Below are 11,963 nucleotides of genomic sequence, written 5' to 3'. Positions count from 1 at the left end.
GTTGGGCCTCGCTTTCCGGGCACTGCATCCGCCGCCCAGATGCTGGCACTGGGACTGCCCCGCGGCCCTCGCCTTATTTATCCGCCCGGCGCAGTTTCCATGGCTCCGCCGCCGTCCTCCCGCCCCCTTGCCCGCGCGGAGCCCAGCCACCCGCGGGCTGCGGGTGGGGACCGCAGGGGGCGCGAGCGGTGCCTTTGCAAGGCCTGGGGCGCGTGGGTGCGGCCCCAAGACCCCGACTCCCACCCTGGGCCGCGGGGCCCCGGTCGCAGCCCCCTCCCCATGCACGCGCACGCCCGATCGTCCCCGGCACGCGCAGCCCCCGGCCCGGCCGGGTGGCGCGGGGGAGGGGCGCGGTGCAGGCAAAGTTGCTGAGTTGCTGTGCTCGCTCAGAACTTGCAGCTGCGACGGCAGCTTCCCGCCCCCTTCCTGGACTGGGCGGCCCGGAGCGCACACCCACCCGTCACCGCCCGCTACCTGCCCTGGCCCCCGCGGACCCGCAGCATCCCCGCCCGCGTGCGCGAGGAGCCCAGGTTTCCAGCGGAGGCGGGCGGGGGGCCGGACGGTGGGCCGGGCGGGGCGCACCCCACTCCCTGTCCGCCTGGAGTCGGGAGGAGGGATGAGGACGGGTAGGATCGCCTCCACCCAGGCTCGGCCCGGCGCTTTGCACTTTGCAAAGCCGAGCGTGTGCAGGCGTCGCCCGCCGGCCCTGCGCCCCGCCGAACGAAGGGGGGTTGGTGTGTAAACGGTTCCCCGTGCCTCCCGCAGGGGGCTTGGCAGGGGAGGGCGGCGGGACGGGCTCGGCGGGGGGCTGAGGTCGCCAACAGGTGCTCTGGAGCCCACGTGACCGGGGAGGGACGCGCGCAGGGGAAGCCGGGGGTGTGGGGGGAGTGGGGTTCCCCTGGGTCCTCGCAGTGCCCACGCCGGTGCACCGCCCGCAGGCGCCCGGGGAGTGCTGGTGGGTGGCTCCCCGCCTGCCTGCGGGGGAGGAGGAGGACCGGGAGGGAGGGGATGCGAAAGTGGGTCAGGAATGTAACCGGACGCTGCAACCCCCCACGCACACCCCCTGTGGCCGCCGGGGCCGCCAGCGCCAAGCCTTGGAAAGCGAGTCTCTGGTGTTGTGGTTCCCCAGCATTATCTGTGGACGGTTACTGGGGGATCCGGCGGGATGTGTTTCCTGGTGACCCTTTGGGAAGGAAAACTTAGTTGCCTGAGTAACCGGGCTTGGCTTCTCCGCAATGATGTAGTGAGTGTTCTAGGTGAGCGGCTGTGCAGGAGCGGCGGAGGCGGCGCGGAGGGGTGGATTAACTTTTCTTATTACTGAACCAGAAGGGAAAGCTGGAGAGGAGGTGGGGTTTTGCTCTGTTTTGTGTTCGGTTTTCTTTCCTTCTTTCCTTCTCTTTATTTACTTTTTTTTTTTTTTTTTTTTTACTGTCTTGGAGGACATGAAATAAAAGTTTTTGCTTTAGGATTTGAGTCTTGCACACGTAGGCCTGGTCTGCTGTAAATTTACTGAACAGGCCCTGACTTAGTGGATACAGAGGTTTGACGCTGATACCCTCGAGTTGGAAGGAAGAGGGGACAGTGACAGTTTTGTCTTTGAGGAAGGCCTGCGAAGCACACATGAAAAGGCCTTTATTGAAAGGAGAAGACGGAAAAAACCCCAGCCCTCATCGAAGCAGAAGCCAGAGTTTCCCCCTGTGCGCCGTGGCCAGGCCTCGGCCCACACCCCAAGCACATGATTAGGAGGGGAGGAATCGAGGTGGTGAAGTGATGGGCTTTACTGAGACAAGCACAATCGAAAAGGAAAAGAATTTTTCTCTCTCTCTCTCTCTCTTTTTCTTTGCAGAATGAGGCGTCCGAGGAAAAGCTTAGCAGGTTAAGTCAGTGACCCCAAAGTCATCTTTGCACCCTTCCCGGGTTTCCTTCAGTCTGGTTTTGCCTGGTGGACCTTAGTCACAAGATACAGGGCAGGGCCTCAGGGGCAGCAAAGACAGCTCGGAAGACATGTGCAACTGCTGGAGTTCTTATTCAGAGCAAAAGGGGTGTGTTGCCCTGTGCGGAGATCTTCCAGGTTCACTGCAAAGCTGACATGGGATTAATGTCAACTTCTGTATCCCAGGCTCCTGGCATAAGGATACCTATATCCATTAGGGTGTATTGTACTTTCAAAGAGCATCAGTCCCTAGGAGACAAAAACAGGGAAATTGAATGGTTTTTCTAAATTGAATCCCTTGCCTGGGATATAGCTCAGCAGCACTGCGCCTGCCTGGCAAGCACAAGGTTCTAAGTTTGATTCCCGTTACACAAAAAGAAGGATTTTTTTTTCTTTTTCTTTTTCTTTTTCTTTTCTTTTTTCTTTTTTCTTTTTTTTTTTTTTTTTTTGGGTATTTCTGAGGCAAAGTCTCACTCTGCAGTTCAGGCTGGCCTTGAGCTCACTTTGTAGCCCAGGCTGGCCTCAAACTTGCAACAGTCCTCCTGCTTCAGCCTCCCGAGTGCTGGGATTACAGTCGTTTGCCACCACACCTGGCTTTTTTATTTTAAAGATTAAAAGAACTAACAAAACAACAATGAAGACAAAATCAAACAGCACAAAATAACAAAAAAGGATACAAGGATTTTTAAATTGAATCATATTCTACATAAATAAAACTGGAGGCTTTTTTGTCATACAAACGTTTGTGAAGATACAGTATAATCTACAAAAAGAACCAAAAAAAATTGGGGGCTAGAAATTGAACCCAGGGCCTTGGTTATCCTAAGTATACGTGATCTACCACTGAACTACAGACCCAACCCAAATTAGTAATAGTAGCAATAGTATTAGTAGTGACTGGTTGACCTTTTCTGAATTGTCTCACTATTAGAATGGGAATAATAATTATTGTAATATTTGGCCTCCTTGTTCAGCGTGGTGGGACACACCTGAAATTCCAGCACTTGGAAGGCTGACACGGGAGAATTGCCACAAGTTTAAGGCCATCCTGGGTTATATAGTAAGTTCATGGCCATCCTGAAGTACACAGCAAGACCCTGTCTCAAAAAGCAAAAACAGAAGCAAAACAAAATAAACAGCTGGCCGTGGTGGTGCACATCTGTAATCCCAGGACTCAGGAGGCTGAGACAGGAGGATCGTTGCGAGTTTGAGGCCAGCCTGGGCTACAAAGTGAGCTCAAGATCAGCCTGAGCTGCATAGCAAGACCCTGTCTCAAAAAGACAAACACACACACACACACACACACACACACAAACAAACAAAAAAAGCATCAAAAAATAAATATAATACTTGGCCTCCTTTTGAATAGTAGATTGAACTTTTTACCTTCACTTCACCTGGAAAAAGTCATTATTTTCACTTAGACTGTTTGCACAAACTGTAGCTTTGCTGTAGTTGAGAGTTGAGGAATTTTTTTTCTTTTCTTTTGGGTTTTTTTCCTGGTACCGGGAAGCAAACTCACAGCCTTGCGCTTGCCAGGCAGGCGCTGTACCGCTGAGCTAAATCCCCAGCCCCGAGAACTGAGGAATTCATGCATTGAATACTCTCACATTATGAGTGAAAAGATAGAGTTATGCCAGAAAAAAAGCTAACACACTCAGGATCTCCCGTTAAGGAGTATAATTTCTGTGTGAGATAATGAACCTTGAAAATCTTGGTTCAGGCCGGGTGTGGTGGCACACACCTATAATCCCAGCACTCAGGAGCCTGAGGCAGGAGGATCTTTGCAAGTTGGAAACCAGCCTGGGCTACAAAGTGAGCTCAAGGCCAGCCTGAGCCCCATAGCAAGACCCTGTCTCAAAAAGACAAAAAACAAACAAACAAACAAATAAATCTGGGTGCAAACCAGAATTACTATTATAGAAATGAAATGCAAATTTAAACAAAATAAAGTGGCAGTCTGTTTTTTTCTTTCATCCTTCCTCCCAAATTCACCTCTGAAATGAAATAATTATATATAGGATGATCTGCATCTCAGTTGTAAGTCAGATTTAGAAAATAAGTTAAGGAATGGGCATCTATTAAGAAAAAGTTAGTTAGCTGGGCAAGGTAGCACATGCCTGTGATTCCAGCACTCTGAGAGGCTGAGGCAGCAGGATTACAAGTTCAGGATCAGCTTAGGCAATTTAGGAATTTAGTGAGATGTTGTCTCAAAATTTTAAAAAAAATTCTTTTTCAAGGGTGAAGATGTAGCTCAATGGGAAGGCCCTGGATTCAATTCCCCAGTGCCAAACAAAAAAAGAGAAAAGAAAAACCCACTTGACACATGCATTTTGGAGCACTGCTGAAGAATTCATCTATGTATAACAGATTTGCACATAGATTACTGTGGACAGTGCATTTGGAACCGTTTACTCCCTGACACCTTCAGAATACTTTCTAAGTGAGCTTGAGTTTGAAACACGTGCACCACCTATGTTGTGTGTAGACAGTGTCGGGCCCTGTGGGACTATGCACGTTCCTAAAAGAGTCAAGTCTAACAAGGTCTAGTTGGAGGTGACAGCTAGATGGCAAATATAAGAAGTTCAGCTGTTCCGGAGTTAAATAAAAACACCAGTTAAAAAAAAAATGTGCGTAAAAGGAGATGCATGACGGATTCCTATACAAAAGTCACAAGGAGTTGAGAATTAGAATAAGAAGAGATTAAATTTTTTTCCCTTCTCTAAAATGTCAACAGTGAACTTGTGCTGCTTCTGCAGGAGAGTAGAAGTCGTGCTCTTCTTAAGGAGATGTTGCCAGCCAGCCACCGGAACTGCCCAAAGGGTCAGAGAACAAAGAGGGCTGGGCCCAGGGGTTCCGTGGAGCTAAGAACCGAGGGCACCTTTGTCAGAGGTGAACACAGAGGGTACCGGGCAGAAAAGGAGAAGGGCCACACCCTTGCTTTGAGCTGGCCTAGTGTCCTGGATGTGGGACGTGTCCTCCGGGGTGGCGGCTAGGTGGCAGCCATCGGGAAGTGCTTCAGAGGGCAGTGGTAGGACTTGAACTTCGACCTAGAGGATGGACATGATTTTTATAGCTAGAGCGGGAAAGGCATTCCCAATGCTGTAACCCAGTGAGATAAGCCAAGAGGGGAAGTGCAGGGTGTGTTTGGGGAATTTGAATAGATCAGCTTTGCTGGGAGAGATGGCTCAAGTATGAAATTTGTCTTTTATGTGATAGATTAGACCAGACCAGTTAGGGGCCGTGAATGCCTGGCCAAGTTCAGTATCAGGACTAAGGCAGGTAATGGGGAATTGTAAAAGGATTTTTATTTTGACCAGGAGGAGTATAGGCACATCTTGTTACATCGCACTGTATTGTGTTTCTTGGGTGTTTTTTAAACAAATTAAACATTTGTGGAAACTGAGTTGAGCCAAGTCTTTTGGTGACATTTTTCTAGCAGTGCAGGTGATTATTAGTGTTTTTTAGCAGTCATTTTTTTTTTTCCAGTACTGGGGATTGAACCCAGCACCTCTAGTGAGCTACAACCTCAGCCCTTTTATTTATTTGTTTGTTTGTTTGTTTGTTTATTTTTACAAATGGACTTTATTTGTAAAAAGCCAAAGAGGCCCCAGGATGACAGGACAGGCAGGCCGGCTTCTCAGGGGTCTGGGCATTTGGGCAGATACGCTTGAGTGGCGGGGGGCACCCCCTGAGTCCTCTGTGTCACCCTGGGCTGCCTCAAGGACAGGTGGCACTGGCTCGAAGACGGGGAAGCTTCAGAGGCCTCAGCTTCAGCAATTCTGGAACAGGCTCCTCCTTGGTCAGCACTGGGGGTTCATCAGTCCCGACTGCAGGTATGACTGCGGGTTCTCTGTTGTCAGCCCTTTTTTAAAAAAGAAAAAAAAATTTTTTTGAGACAAGTTCTTGCCAAGTTGCCCAGGCTAGCCTGAAACTTGTAGTCCTCCTGCCTCAGTCTCCTAAATAGCTGGGCTCAGAAGTGCGCACCACTGTGCTCAATTAGAATAATTTAAATTCAGATATGTGCGTTGTTTTTTTCAGATACAACGCTGTTTCACACAGAACAGACTACAGTGTAGTGTAAGGGTAACTCTGAGATGTGCTAGGAAACAAAGTTTGTCCCATTTGCTTTCTGACATGGTCTGGAATGGAAACCTCACTTTCAAGGTCAAAGTTGGCTTTGGGGAAGGGTAACCTCACAGGCTAGGGTGCAGTGCGGGTCTAAGGGCCGGGAGTGGCTGTTGCAGGGATGGGAGTGGGCGGACACCTGTCGTGGCAGTGGGATCTGGTTGGAAGGAGATGCTTTAATAGAAGAAAAATGGACAGGATTTTTAGAGTGTTTGCGCGCGGAGGGCAGTGAACTCCGGGGTGATGGTGGATATACTTCCAGGCCACCGCACTACCCGCAGACATGGGAATAAGGTAGATGGGAAAAGTGATTTGAGATTGACACCACCGTGGGAGCCGGGTTTACGTGATTTCGGGGCGAAGGATGAGTCGTGGCCAAGATGTGCATCACCTGCGTGGAAGTGCTGGGAGGCCACAGGTGTGAACCAGCACCTAAATTGGAATCTTTTGGCAAAGGTCCAGGTTGAGGGAACATTCCCAATTTGAATGTGCCTGAAAATACAATCTTGAAAATTCTTCTTCCTCATAGACCACGAGGGAGTCATTGCCCGGGCTTTCATTAGAGCCAATATGTTGACTCAGCACTGTTCTGACCAGAATGCTTTAAGCCAGTGGCTCCCTAACCTGGCTCATCAGATTAAAGGGCCCCCCCCTCACGGGTCCTGAATCAGAATCTCCTGGGCCAGCTGCAGTCCAGGTGTTAAACTCCACGCGGATCCTTTGGGAAAACCATTGCCTTAGCCGGTTTCCGGTCTAGCCTGGACCACCCCGGTGGCCTCCTGTGTCTCTCCTAGGGACAGCATGAGAGCTCTAACCTCCCCCGTGTGCTCCTGCCTTCCGACCTGTGCCTTTGCTTTTGTATCTGATGGGCAGTCATTGATTGGCAGTGCTCGAAGTTGTTTTTATCCCATGACCTGCCGCTTTCCAAATTTAGCCCTGGTCTGGAAGACTGGATGGATGTGTCCAGCCGGGTTGGAAGGAGGTGGGGTTTAAGAGCTCTGTGTAGCAGGGAGTGACTCAAACTGTGTCCATGGAAGCATGCCGGGATGAGGCCATGGCCCAGCCCCGGGCAGACCACTTCCTGTACCTCTGGATATGCAGAGCCAGGGTGTGGCATTCGGCGGTGCGCCGGGCATTGGGCTGTCTGGCAGCTCGGGAGGTGAGGCAGAGCAGGCTGCAGGCTCTCGGCGCACAAGGGCTTCTTCGGGCTGGCAGAGAAATGTGCATCGTCAGACACTCTGAGAGGTGATGACTCTAACACCTTTCTCAAGGGATCCCGGGCTGTTTATTTCTTTGTTGTCATAAAACAAATGTCTATCCTGTTGCACAACCGTCGTGGATTTTGTCAAAGCCAACTTTCAGTGAGCTAATTACCTCGCCAGAGCTGATCGGCAGCTCTGCTTTTCCTTTCTGTGTGTCGGCCGTAGAGATGAATTCACACATCCATATTCTTAGCTGCCTGCTGAATGGGCCGGCGAAAGCACGAGTTTAAAATTGATGCTGAGGGCTGTAAGGGGCAGAATTCCTCCTACACCCCATTCCACTCGGTCACCAAACACAGAGTCGAAACCGTCCATGTCGTCTACCTTGTAACCACGGGTGGGTTATTTTATCATTGAGTCTTTTCCCCTACCAGAGAAGAGTGGAAGATGATGGATCTAAGTTATTAAAAAAAAAAGTGGTAAAATACACATAACATAAAACTTACCATCTTTACCTTCCCCGCCCAATCCCCAGTGCTGGAGGTGGAACCCAGGGCCTTTCATATGCTACATACACAGTGGCTCTATCACTGAGCTATATCTCCAGCCCTATTTTAACCTTTCTCCCTCTCTCTCTGTGAGATAAGGGTTTTTTGGTTGTTTTGTTTGTTTCTTACTATGTAGCCCAGGTTGTTTTCAAACTCAGGATCCTCCTGCTTCAGCTTCCTGAGTGTGGGAAGCCCTGTGCCACCAACCTGGCTCCTATCTTAACCTTTTGAGTGTGCCATTAAGTTACATTAAATGTATTCACACTGTAGTGTAATAGATCTAGGTTTCAAAAAATTTCCTAAGCATATAGAGGAGTATTCTAAAAATGTCAGAAAGTGAAATCCAGGTTGTACCAAAAAACATAAATAAAAGTGAATGGGAGTAAGGACAAACACAGCATTCATATTTGCTCAGAGGAGAAGAGAAATAGACGGCTTTCTTTGTAGGAGGGGCTCGCCTGAGTTTATGCCTCACGGTAGCTCATTGTGGAGTCGGTCAGTACAGAGGAAAAAGGCACTTTTGTGCGTGAGATTTGCTAAGAAGCCAGGAGCCATGCTAGCATCCTGATGCACAGTTTCAAGTTTTCCTGAGTACGCCTCAAGAAAGCACTTGGTCAAATGTGAATTTACAGCACTCAATTTACCATTTCCCAGAGTTTCCAGTTTGCTTTCCTGGACTCCGTGAACGCATCCTTTGGCTACACAGAGAAGTAGGTAATACTTGCCACTGTAATCCCAGTTTCCCTGGTGAAGTACGGCTTATTATTTATGACCCTGTGGCTATCAACAGCCAGAAAACTTCAACCTGAGCAGGAACCTCTGGATTCATTATCACGGAAATGACCACATTGTTAAATAAAACTTCTTTAAAAATTTGTTTTACAGTGCAAAGGATGGAACCCAGGGCTTCACACACTGAAATGATTTTTGAAGTTAAATAAATCTGCCTTAAGAATCACAAGAAAGATTGGAAACATGATTGCTATTCACCAAAGTTCTTAGTCAACCCAAATGTATTAACAGGATTTTTTTTTTTTACATTAGAAAATTTATTTTCACAACCACTTTCTCTGCCTGCAGTCATTCATAATACCCACAAAACAGGTTTGTAGGCAGTGAATCCAACAGGATGTCAGCTCGGTTCCAAAGAAGTTGTGGCTTCGTCTTTTACCAAAGGAGAAATGCCTTCCCAGAGCTCTCAAGGCTTTGGAAATTTATAGTTTATTTGATAACCCTCCATCTAAAATGTGTCTCTGGATTTTCCAAAAAACTTATAACTCTGAGTTGCTTTTACTCCAAACTGCTTTGGTGAACTTCTGCTTATCAATCATGAAAAGATGTGTTAAAAAAGAAAACCAGTTTGGCAACTTTTTAAATATAACGTGCAGGAAGGCCTTGGGGAAAGTGTTTTGAAACAATATCAGTGCTGGAACTAAAATGGAACACTTTTAAGCAAGAAGAATCATGATACACATTTCTGTGTACCAGCCTCATTCCCCGCTGGGAGGACTCATCTTTTAGAAGCCAAGATTTCATGACGGGCTTCATTACCAAGGGCAGGATTTTCAAATGGGCAATCCAGACCAGGCAGAGGCAACTGAGTCTCACCAAGAACTTGGGAGCTGGTTGATTCAGTAGAAATGTTCTAAAGATGCTGTACTATTACAGCATAGAAATAGTGTTTCAGATGACAGCTCACAGAGGATTCATCCGAGAGCCCCAGTTATTTTTACTTGGATACAGTGACTATCAGTTTGAAGGATATGAGTCAACTATTTCGTACAGCAGTGCTGGAATATTTGTCTTTCCCTGTAAGGAAGAGGCAGGAGTTGCAATGGGATTGTCAAAGGAAGGGGACAATCAGTTCATATTATCACATCACAGACCTCTAGAAAAGGCAAGTTCAGATCCTGAGAGCCTAGGGTGTTTTAACTTTTACTTTAAAGCTGGGTCGTTTCATTGACTAGAAAAACAGCTTTTAAAAATCAAACCGTAGCCATCCTATTTGCACAGCGAAACTCAGCAATTGAAAAAAAAAAAAAAACGCTGAGCAAATGTGGGTACAGCGTGGTATACAGAAACACATATTGTTCTGTGGCACCCTTGGCTTGGTCACTCCTGTGCTTCACAGGACTTTCTGTCTCCTGAAATGTCTGCTTCGCCCTCGACTCGGGTGTGTTTTGGTTTTGATGACCTTGGTCCTCAGCCAGCCTTCTGTTTGACACCTTCGGCATGGGCCGAGGAGGTGCTGGCCGATGTTGAGCTGCTTATCTTTTTATTATTTCCTGTCACCCCACCACCGCCATGATTGATGCTCTTGAGCCTGGGGCGAGAAGAGGCATAGTGAAGAAAATGAAAACAGTTTCAAAAAGGAAAGGTTTAAATTGGACTTAGGTTTTGTTTTTGTTTTTCTTTTTGAGGCAGGGTCTCACTTATGCAATCCAGGCTGGCCTTGAATTTGCAGCGATCGTCCTGCCTCAGCCTCCCGAGTGCTGCAAAGGTGTGTGCCTGGATGAGTGTGGGTCTTACCTGATGCCACGAAAAGGCACAGGGGTATTTGGCAGGGCACTGTGTGGGCGCTTGCACAGAGGGCTTCTGGGACTCTGCAAGAGTCAGATGGTCCAAAGCTCCAGGTATTTGCCGTGAGGGGCGCTAAGATCTTCCACAGCAGTCTACTTAATTCCAAAAAACGCTACAGGATAAATTCTGTTTCTGTTAGAATTAAAAATAAACTTATTTGAGAGTTGTAGGCATCACCAAAACCCAGACCCTATTAGTCTCCCAAGATGCCTGCCACCCGTTTATTAATTCTTGGTTTGCCTTTGGAAACTGCCCCCATCCCACCCCCAGCATGCAGGGGACACACTGTATGCGAAGAAAATATTACAACATCTATGTGTCTTTTTACCTTTCCCATTTGCATCATCCTTTAAAAATAAAAAACTTTCCTAGTATGTTTGCCATTGTTACCACTTTAAGTTATAATTCAGCAGCATTAATTACATTCACAGTGTCCTGCAACCCTCACCCCTCTCTGTATTCAGCATTTGTCTTTTATCTTGTTTTATTTTCTGAGACAGAGTCTCGCTGTATTCCAGGCTGACCTGGGACTTGCTGCGTAGCTTAGGTTGGCCTCAAACTTGCAACCCTCCTGCCTCAGCCTCTCGGAGTTCAGGCATCAGAGGCCTACACCACCACACCTGCCTTGTTTCCAAACGTTCTTCACTGCCCCAAACAGACACTGTACCTATGAAGCATATTAACTCCCCACTCTGTTTTCCCTCAGTCCCTGGTAACTGCTGAGCTACTTTCTACCTCTGATGCCTACTTTGGATATTTCGTACAAGTAAAATCACACAGTGTTCGTCCTTTTAAGCCTGGCTTATCTCATTGAGCGCACTGTTTTCAAGATTCATCTGTGTTGTAGCACGGATCAATACTGAATTCCTTTCACGGCTGGATAATATTTCCTTGTCTCTGTATATCACATTTTGTCTATCCGTTCACCTTTTGATGGGCCCTTAGCTCGTTTCAATACCTTGCCTACTTTGCATAACGTTGCTGTGAATATCGTGTACCGGTAACACTTTGCACACCTGCTCTCAATGCCTTGAGGTATGTAGGCAGCAGTGGAATTGCTTGATCATAAATTTGCTTGACTTTTTGAGGAGCTTCCAAATCATTTTCCACTGTGGCTGCACCATCTCACCTTCTGGCCAGCAGTGTGTGAGGGCTGCAGTTTCTCTGCATCTCTGTCAGCATTTGTTGTTTTACCTTTTAAAAAAATTGTAGCCATTGCATTGCATAAAAACTATCTTGTTGTGGTTTCGACCTCCATTTTCCCAGTGACTAATGACGGTAAGCATCTTTTTGTGTTCTTCTTGGCCATTGGTGTAACTTCTTTGGAGAAATGTCTATGAAATCATTGGTATTGTGCATTTTTGCACATTTTATGAAGAATTAATAGTAGCATATAATTTATAAATTAGGTACTTAGGTATATAAAAAATGCTTTTTAAAACCAGGAGGATATACTTTTTAAAATTTAGAAGACCATCGTTATAGACATGACAATGATCTATTTTTGTTTGTTGGTTTGTTTGTCTTTTTTGAGACAGGGTCTCCCTATGCAGTTCAGACTGCCTTTTTTTT

The 11,963-nt window shown here is 47.3% G+C and overlaps 1 protein-coding gene across 1 annotated transcript in view; it reads left to right on the top strand.

Annotated features, from left to right (window-relative positions):
- Positions 1-355: 355 nt before the first annotated feature.
- Rreb1 (ras responsive element binding protein 1) overlaps positions 356-11,963 on the top strand; it is a 184,831-nt gene continuing 173,223 nt past the window's right edge. Inside the window, exon 1 of the mRNA XM_005398863.2 lies at positions 356-530. The gene's annotated coding sequence lies outside the window, so the exon portion shown is untranslated. The remainder of the gene's footprint in view (positions 531-11,963) is intronic.

This window comes from Chinchilla lanigera, unplaced genomic scaffold (genome assembly GCF_000276665.1).
Source record: "Chinchilla lanigera isolate Chin_1 unplaced genomic scaffold, ChiLan1.0 scaffold00064, whole genome shotgun sequence".
Taxonomy (NCBI): Eukaryota; Metazoa; Chordata; class Mammalia; order Rodentia; family Chinchillidae; genus Chinchilla; species Chinchilla lanigera.
This window is presented reverse-complemented; position numbering and strand designations above follow the sequence as displayed.